The sequence below is a fragment of the Mya arenaria genome, chromosome 4, assembly GCF_026914265.1.
Source record: "Mya arenaria isolate MELC-2E11 chromosome 4, ASM2691426v1".
Taxonomy (NCBI): domain Eukaryota; kingdom Metazoa; phylum Mollusca; class Bivalvia; order Myida; family Myidae; genus Mya; species Mya arenaria.
In genome coordinates, this window is record NC_069125.1 from 70,110,604 (window position 1) to 70,121,491 (window position 10,888).

The following is a 10,888-nucleotide window of genomic DNA, read 5'->3' on the forward strand; positions in this document are numbered from 1 at the left end:
CTTTTACTGTTGACTTCGAAGTGTTTCATCTCATAATAAAACGAGGAAATAGACACATTTCTTGATCCTTTTTAGATCTCGGGAAGGAGTCATTAAAAGTCGTCCACGCGGCACAAAAATATAAAATATTTTGATATATATGGATATTAAGTGGAAAAAGTTTCTTTAATGAAATGGCCGAGAAATCGCTCATAATTACATTCGACATACACGAAAATAATAAGTTATTTTTTTCATTCTGCATAATGATTCAAAATTGTTTGTGGCGTAATATAACAGGTTCGTACTTGACCACCGTTTACAGCTAGGTGGCCAAACTTTAGCTATTGATTTCAATTCTATAATGCATGCGGGCGCGTTTTCTCGCAAACACAGATTACAACATTGCACGTGAAGTGAAACATCACGTGACTAGTGCAAGCAAAAAACTTAATGAATACAATAGTTCACATCTTTGACGAGGAAAGCAATAAATTTCTAGTAAAAGAAAATCTGTGTCGTATATTTGTGCATAAACATAAAAATGCATTATGCAAACAACTATGAATATTATTTTTTTAAGTAGTTATTTTAAGAACATAAACCGAATAGGTTTTACCATGTTTAAAGTGCGTATCGATCAGGCGAAGATATGAGATGAAGGCCAACGGAAGGTGCCTTTTGTTAATAAAGTGCATGGAAGTGCATGGTAATGTGTATTTAATCATTAATGGAAATCAGACGCTAATTTTTACATTCCCTTACGTGTACTGTAGGTTTTACATGATTGTTACTAAAAGCTATACAAGATTATTGCTTTAGGAAATACAAGATTATTACTGTAGGCAAAACAAGATTATTACTGTAGGCTATACAATATCTGTACTGTATTCTGTACAAGATTAAAACTTACATACTAAAGCCTAGTTCTAAAGGCTCTAAAAGAGTATGACTTGTATGCAATACAAGATGATTACTGCAGGTTTTATCATAGTATTTCTATGGGCAATACCAAATAAGAACTGTAGGTTATACAAGTTTATTACTACAGGCTATTCAAAATTAGTACTGTAGGTTATACAAGATAAGTACTGTAGATCATACAAGATTAGTATTATAGGCAATACATGATAATTATTTTAGGTAATACATGTATAGGCATTCCAGGATTATTTTTATAGGCATTACAAGACTTTTACTATAGGTTATACAATATTATTACTATATGCTATACAAGAAGAGTACTATAGGCAATAAAAGATTAGTACTGTATGTTATACAAGATTACTATTATATGCTGTACAAGATAAGTACTATATGGAATACAAGACTAGTACTATATGCTATACAAGATAATTACTATAGGCTTTACAACGTTAGTACTATAGGCGATAAAATGTTAGTACTTTTATTTTTTAAACAATATTTTAATTGCATTACTTTAAAATGAATAATAAAACAAACAAATATATTCAACAGATACAAAAAGTATATATTCAATTATTGTGACAGCAGTTAAAAACCGATCATGCACAAGTTCACAATAATGTGCATTTTGCAGATCGTTTCCGTAAGTATTCGTCCTTTCCCCGGAGACGTTCCTATCATCGAACTGTACAAAACGGTTTATGTGTTCGTACATCACCATTTCTAAATCTATTTCAACCGCGTTATGCGTATATAATTCACTACGCATACTCCAGTATTCCTACAATACCAATCTTTATTTAATAGAAATAAAGTAAATTGATTTCGTCATTTGAATTCCCGCATTTACCGTTTTTTGTTGTTTGCAATACAGTATGGAATAGAATGGAATGGGAAATTGAGTGTTGGTTTTCATGCCTGTTCTCAAACACATTTATATTTTAAAAAAATACCAATTTACCATCGCAGTATCATGTTATCGTTAGTAACGCTATAACATTCTCACCTTTTCATTTCAATCTAACATGGAAACTTGCCTACATTTCGAAACAAATTACAATCAGGAACTATATATTAAAAAGGAACTTAATTGCATATCAGGGGATTTCATCCCTTTGGCTGTATAATAACATTGTCTTATAGCCAGTTATTGCAAAATTACGGGGAGAGTTTATAGTTCCCGACGACGTGTCCCATATGACGCGTGTTTTGTTCACGCCTCTGGCATTAGGGGACCCTCTTTGTAAAAACAAGAGAAACAAACTTTATACACAACAACACAGCTGTTGGCAAAAGGTTTGCTATTTTATTTCTTTAACAAAATACCGAATATTCGATTACCGATTTTGAAATTCGAATACAAAACGTTCGGTCTTATATTCGTTTGCATCCCTAAATTTTACGACCAATCAACATGAGGCGTACTGAAAACATATGACTAGAGTCAAAATACTGTAACTCGAAAGAAAGCACCGAGATGCCGGAGAAATTGCTAAATAGTAAATACGGACTCAATGTGGACGTGCATCATACCGTTCAAACAAATATTTGGAAGTATCAATGTTGAAGTCTCAAACAAATTGACGTCTCGCACGGATGAAGAAAAACACAACTTATGAGATCTCTTTGCTTCATTTATGACTAAGTATCCTGGAATGTAATCATACAGACTATGGCTCGTTAATCACAGTAATTTGTTGCGTTTCTTAGAAACCGTTTCCATACAGACCATCACATCGGACGTTCGATACGGTTGCCTTTTGACACAAGATGATTGCTTTTTGGGATATGAGAGAAGCTAGAATCGATGTTTGCGATGACTGGTTGTCAAAATCTCCCTCTTTCTCTCGTTAATCAGCTTGATCACTGTTTGCTTTCTGTTCTAAGTTATTTGTTTGATATTGGTAACACTGTTAGCGGATGATGTATTTGGCATGTTACAAGTGATAGCGTGTTTTTGGCTGCACCTAATTTATTTGCAGCAAACCATTCCAGAAATGAAAATTGCTCACAATATTTATATCAATTGATATGTAAAGAGAGGCTATCTTTATGTTTTGCTAAAAAAGTCTTACTGCCTTAAACAGCTAACTTATGTACTATTACAGTGTGCTTTGGCAAATAATGAGACATTGGCCGCTCTTCCACAAGGATGGGTAATGAAGGGCAAGGCTGAGGTTCAAACCCCTCGGCTCAACCGCTGCCGTCAGAGGAATACCAACACTAATATGGTTTTATTCATTACTGTAATCCCATTGAAAGATATCAGAGACTGCGTGCTAAGTATTAAATAATCAAAGCTTATAAATCAATTAGGAAGGCAGGGTTTTGTATTCTTGTTTGCGAAAATATTACGGACTCGTTTTATCGTCTCTGTCTCATAAACTGTGCCCGAGTAGATTGAGAATTATTCAAATGATATTCAGATGTATGCATTATGATCTGTTTTCGGCCTCTCGGGGCTCTCGGTGTAGACAACATATCAATTCTGTCCCGAACAACCCTAATGTACGGAAAATCTTACATTTGCAAGAAATTTTGGCAAATTCAAAAAGTCACGAAAGCCAGCCATATTCATTTACACTGATCTTGCATTTTCCTTTTAATTTTATTGCTCGTTTCAGGAGATATTTCCGTGATTATCCCTATAAATGAATTTGCCATGGGATGTTTTAAAAAAAACAAACAGTGTATAGTGACTCGCAACACAACATGCTCATCACATCTCTAAATTTACATGATTGTTATTGAGGATGCAGCTTATTAAGCAATAATTATTACTGTTAAACAATATATATAAAAGCACATAAGACACGTAAATGTACAAATCTACTGTCGGTACGGCTTTAAATGACGTCGATCTAAATGCTGTAGGTTCCGGCTTTTAATGTTGTCGGTTAGATTTTCATTTTGAATGTACACGACACTTGAACATAGTAGCATTCATTTCTTTTATTCATTTCCCTTTCTGAATGACTTCCCTTGTATGCAACTGTCAGGGGAACTAATCTGGAAATGAATGTTCGATATATTCTTTGTTTGGTGTCCCTTTACCTATGGTTATCAATACGACTCGAATGTCGCTTGGGCTATATTTCTACAAGTTGTACATTCACCATCATGTGGATTCAGTCGCCAACTGTATAGGCAGTTAATGAATCCACATGATTCTGACTAAAAAAATCCAAAAATTTAGCCAAAGTTTCAGTATACATACTTGACTACATGATAACACTGTCCATTTTCCAGTTCTAAATAAAGCACCTCAGAAAGCCAAGAATGCACCAGATTGCACCATGGGTTTCAAACTTTCAGAGGGGGTATGCCCCACCCCATCCCCCTAGCACAGTTGTGAATCCACACGAATAGAGGTCTATCTACGCCGTGTTAACTATTGTTATAGCAGTATTAACATAATGCTAACTATCTTCTCAGCATAAATTATGTGAACATACATTATCTATCAATGTGTTAATCTCACTGTCAGAGCCTGTGTGAAGTTTGCTGAACAAACGACATACATCATCGGAATGTTGGTATAAATCGCGTTCGCGACATTTGACGTTTTGTGCATCAACAACATTCATCGCACTCGCAACATCAACAGCATTCATCGCACTCGCAACATCAACAACATTCATCGCCCTTGCAACATCAACAACATTCATCGCACTTGCAACATCAGCAACATTCATCGCACTCGCAACATCAACAACATTCATCGCACTCGCAACATCAACAACATTCATCGCCCTTGCAACATCAACAACATTCATCGCCCTCGCAACATCAACAACATTCATCGCACTCGCAACATCAACAACATTCATCGCACTCGCAACATCAACAACATTCATCGCACTCGCAACATCAACAACATTCATCGCACTCGCAACATCAACAACATTCATCGCACTCGCAACATCAACAACATTCATCGCACTCGCAACATCAACAACATTCATCGCACTCGCAACATCAACAACATTCATCGCCCTTGCAACATCAACAACATTCATCGCACTTGCAACATCAGCAACATTCATCGCCCTCGCAACATCAACAACATTCATCGCACTCGCAACATTAACAACATTCATCGCACTCGCAACATCAACAACATTCACAGCATTCGCGACATACAAATCGTTCGTGACATTTACAGTATTCGCCACGTCCACGATATTTGCGACATTCATTATATTGAAGAAATTGGAAACATTCGCAGCATTCGCGACATTTGCAATAATAGGGTCGTTTAAAATATTCGCGACTTTCACAAAATTGGCAACATTCACGCCATTCACACCACTAGCGACATTCACAACAATTTCGACGTTCACAACATTCACAAAGTTGCGACATTCACGACATTTTCAACATTCGCTACATTCACGATAATCACAGCAAGACATTTGCATCATTGTTATTATTACGATGATTATGATGTGGATTACTGTTGAAATTATGATGTTATGGGTTTTTTTGGTGTTTCAAAGACGGACATCATTTAAGGAAATTGGCGTTATTATATTGACGCAATCTGTATAAGATACTGCGTCTATTAAACTGATTGATTTCGCAAATTGACCCGATGATAAAAACCGTATTGAAATACTCAGGCGAAACTGTTTGCAATAAAATCATGCATAGTTCGGTGTTATTCCGGAGTTGATCACTTGTAAGCCATGAATATTTAAGAAAGATGCGAAACATGATATACCAGCAGTGTATTTCTCAAACGACATGCAAATAAGCCAGCCCCAGTAATTTGTCTTGTATCGATCAGTCTAACAAGAATTTTGAAATCATACTTTACGTTGTTGTGCCATAGCAACCGCCAATCAAACGTATCTGTTATCTTGATTTACCAACGGTTTTAACTTTTAGAATATCCTTCTGGATGAATAGTTGGCTCATTATATTATCTTTTGTGGGTTATATAAAAGAGTTCTATATACGTGAAATTGTTATATTCCGTTTTGGGAGTTAAATAAAAGAGTACTATAAACGTAAAATTGTAATATTACGTTTTATGAGTTGTATAAAAGAGTTCTATATACGTGAAATTCAACGCGGAAAGTCTTCGCATATTTTGCGAGTATTTTGCAAGTTTAAGTACATAGGTAAGAAAAAACAGTGGTTTACAAATATGTCAATATGAAAAGGAGTTGTTGATATTTCGTCAGAAACTGGAAGAGTGCAAGAAATGTATAACATAAAAATAATGTCTTCAATAAAACTTGCATCTGCACAGACAAGTCAAATACTCTAGCCACTACGCCACTACACCACTACCGCAGCTATGATTATAATGGTCAAACTGCTTTGTTTTTAAAAAAAGAGTATCGGTTTGGGTTAGAATCGAGACTTGTATTGCATTTCACTATTTCTGGCAAGTTATCATTTTTAAATGCATTTATCTTGTCCGGTTGAGAAAAAATATGTATTTTCCTGGGTTTTACAACCTTCGCATTTTCTTTTTTGAAATGAGTCGTCTGCATTTCTTCGAGCATGCAGAATGTCCATATGTGGTGAAAAATTGTCTGCAATAACTTGAATTGTGTGCAAAGATGTGTAGAACTGCACCATTTGATGCTTAATTTGCCCTTTTAAGTCAAGGTTCATTTGAAAAACCTCAAAGAATGGCATGTTTGACCAAAACGCCTTAAAATTACAGACGTACGGGTGCTTCGGTGACATTCAGTGAAATTGGAAAGCTGTCATAGAGTATCAGATTGAGCCAGTCTTGGATGTATATATGTATGCATGACTTATCGAACTTGTTTTTTATTAAACAAATGCAGGGACGGTTTTACTTTTACGTTATCACTAAATGCTAAGTACCAGGATGTGGTCCAGGATGCCCTCTCTATATTTAAGATTGTGAATGCTACTTCAGATTGATGTTTTGTTTAAGTGATTTACAAAATTGACAGTTGTCCAATACCTGCACTCAGAGACAAAAATATCATATAATTAACTTAAGATATTATGAGGATGTTTTTGCTAGACAAGAACTATGGCTGTCTTTTGGCCTAATGCAACATGGATTCCTTGAAATAACGTTGCTTAACTTTGAAGTTACTTCTTACAACAAACCTTTTTAATTGTTTAAATCAAGTTGGTTTGAACTTAAGTTTAAGGAAATGTATGATTGCCATGTACGTGAAACGCTAGAAATGGCTTTTTTTCAAATTTTGCCTGTTTGCATTGAAATATAAAGGGAAATTAACTAGTAGTGTATAACCCTACGACGAAATGCCAGTGTAAGAATTTCCGAGTTTATAAAAATCCCTCTGTGATATAACTTGCACACAATAGTCAGTCAAACTATTTTTTTAAACACCGAATGTATTAGTGTTTGGACCACTATATTATACGTACGGCACATAAACAGACGTCGAAAATTTTGAAAATACTGCCATCCTATTGCCAGTATTAATTAAAACATTATTTCAGTGAACATGAACTGTAACAGTGAACATAGCCTGTAACAGTGAACATGACCTGTAACAGTACACATGCCCTGTAACAGTGAACATAGCCTGTAACAGTGAACATGACCTGTAACAGTGACCTGTAACAGTGAACATAGCCTGTAACAGTGACCATAGCCTGTAACAGTGAACATGAACTGTAACAGTGACCTGTAACAGTGAACATAGCCTGTAACAGTACACATGCCCTGTAACAGTGAACATAGCCTGTAACAGTGAACATAGCCTGTAACAGTGAACATAACCTGTAACAGTGACCTGTAACAGTGAACATAGCCTGTAACAGTGAACATAGCCTGTAACAGTGAACATAGCCTGTAACAGTGAACATGACCTGTAACAGTGACCTGTAACAGTGAACATAGCCTGTAACAGTGAACATGAACTGCAACAGTGCCCTGTAACAGTGAACATAGCCTGTTAGAGTGAACATAAACTATAACAGTGACCTATAACAGTGAACATAGCCTGTAACAGTGAACATAGCCCGTAACAGTGAACATAGCCTGTAACAGTGAACATAGCCTGTAACAGTGACCTATAACAGTGAACATAGCCTGTAACAGTGAACATAGCCCGTAACAGTGAACATAGCCTGTAACAGTGAACATAGCCCGTAACAGTGAACATAGCCTGTAACAGTGAACATAGCCTGTAACAGTGAACATAGCCTGTAACAGTGAACATGAACTGTAACGGTGAACATAACCTGTAACAGTGAACATAGCCTGTAACAGTGAACATAGCCTGTAACGGTGAACATAGCCTGTAACAGTGAACATGAACTGTAACGGTGAACATAGCCTGTAACAGTGAACATAGCCTGTAACATTGAACATAGCCTGTAACAGTGAACATGAACTGTAACAGTGAACATAGCCTGTAACAGTGAACGTAGCCTGTAACAGTGAACATGAACTGTAACGGTGAACATAGCCTGTAACAGTGAACATAGCCTGTTACGGTGAACATAGCCTGTAACAGTAAACATGAACTGTAGCGGTGAACATGACCTGTAACAGTGAACATGAACTGTAGCGGTGAACATGACCTGTAACAGTGAACATAGCCTGTAACAGTGAACTTAGCCTGTAACGGTGAACATCACCTGTAACAGCGAACATGACCTGTAACAGTGAGCATGAACTGTAACAGTGAGCATAACCTGTAACAGTGAGCATGACCTGTAACAGTGAACATGAACTGTAACAGTGAACATAACCTGTAACAGTGAACATGACCTGTAACAGCGAACATGAACTGTAACAGTGAGCATGAACTGTAACAGTGAACATGAACTGTAACAGTGAACATAACCTGTAACAGTGAACATGACCTGTAACAGTGAACATGACCTGTAACAGTGAGCATGAACTGTAACAGTGAGCATGAACTGTAACAGTGAGCATGAACTGTAACAGTGAGCATAATCTGTAACAGTGAGCATGACCTGTAACAGCGAACATGACCTGTAACAGCGAACATCACCTGTAACAGTGAACATGAACTGTAACGGTGAACATCACCTGTAACAGTGAACATGAACTGTAACGGTGAACATCACCTGTAACAGAACATAACCTGTAACAGTGAACATAGCCCGTAACAGTGAACATAGCCTGTAACAGTGAACATAGCCTGTAACAGTGAACATAGCCTGTAACAGTGAACATGACCTGTAACAGTGAACATAGCCTGTAACAGTGAACATAGCCTGTAACAGTGAATATAACCTGTAACAGTGAACTTTACCTGTAACAGTTAACATAGCCTGTAACAGTGAACATGACCTGTAACAGTGAACATAGCCTGTAACAGAACATAACCTGTAACAGTGAACTTAGCCTGTAACAGTGAACATAGCCTGTAACAGTGAACATAACCTGTAACAGTGAACTTTACCTGTAACATTGAACATAGCCTGTAACAGTGAACATGACCTGTAACAGTGAACATAACCTGTAAAAGAACATAACCTGTAACAGAACAAAACCTGTAACAGTGAACATGATCTATAACAGTGAACATAGCCTGTATCAGTGAACATAACCTGTAACAGTGAACATAACCTGTAACAGAACAAAACCTGTAACAGTGAACATAACCTGTAACAGAACAAAACCTGTAACAGTGAACATGATCTATAACAGTGAACATAACCTGTAACAGTGAGCATGATCTGTAACAGCGAACATGACCTGTAACAGTGAACATGACCTGTAACAGTGAACATGACCTGTAACAGCGAACATGACCTGTAACAGTGAACATGAACTGTAACAGTGAACATGACCTGTAACAGTGAACATAACCTGTAACAGTGAACATGACCTGTAACAGCGAACATGACCTGTAGCAGCGAACATGACCTGTAACAGTGAACATGAACTGTTACAGTGAACATGACCTGTAACAGTGAACATGACCTGTAACAGCGAACATGACCTGTAACAGTGAACATGACCTGTAACAGTGAACATAACCTGTAACAGCGAACATGACCTGTAACAGCGAACATGACCTGTAACAGTGAACATGACCTGTAACTGTGAACATAGTCTGTAACAGTGAACATAGCCTGTAACAGTGAACATAGCCTGTAACAGTGAACATAACCTGTAACAGTGAACATAGCCTGTAATATAATTTTTATTATTTTCTGTCAATATCGTATTAAAGAAAGTAATACATCAATCTCAAACTGCATGATTCCGGCCTAGAAATAATTAATATATTCTAGGGGGAGTACCCCCAAACCCCCATTTCAACAATTTATTTCAGTTCTGTGTCGGTTCTAAGGACGGGGCTTATTTCAAAATGTGCTCCTAAGCTACGCCCCCTTTAACGTCAATTCCTCGCCCCGCCCCTGGTATATCGAGACCTATACAATTATGTCTGTCAGGCTAATAAGACAATTCAGTACACTTCGGTTTAACACTTCCATTGCGGTCTGGTCCCTGGTCAATCCACTTGTTTGCTGTAATGGTACTATCGGTGCAGAAATCTTGAAAGTATCCATTTCGCCGACCGGGACCATGGTGATTTTCGATCGTTTATGTGACAGACGACACCGGGGATAATGTGGTAAACTGATCATTAAACGGTTATGACACGTGCGTGCATGCAATGGTTTCACTTTCGGCGATGAAATTTGGGTGATTTTTTGAAGTCCTTGTGATGTAACTAAGTACTGTCCACGAACAGAAAATAAAATTTAAAAAAAAACATGTTGAAAATTTCTAATTTTTCATCTAATATAGTTCGGTATATTTCCCAGTTGAGTATATTGAAATGGGTTCTGGCATCTCGAACACCGCCCCATCCATACAAACGTGTTCTTTTATAAGTATGGGGTGCAGAAAGGATGGTCAAACGTTTGTTGATGTTTCAGTCGTGTGACAAGCTTCATTTGGAGAATAATGAGGAATCAGCGTTGACAAGCACTGTCAGTGACCACCACTAACACGAGATTCATATCGACA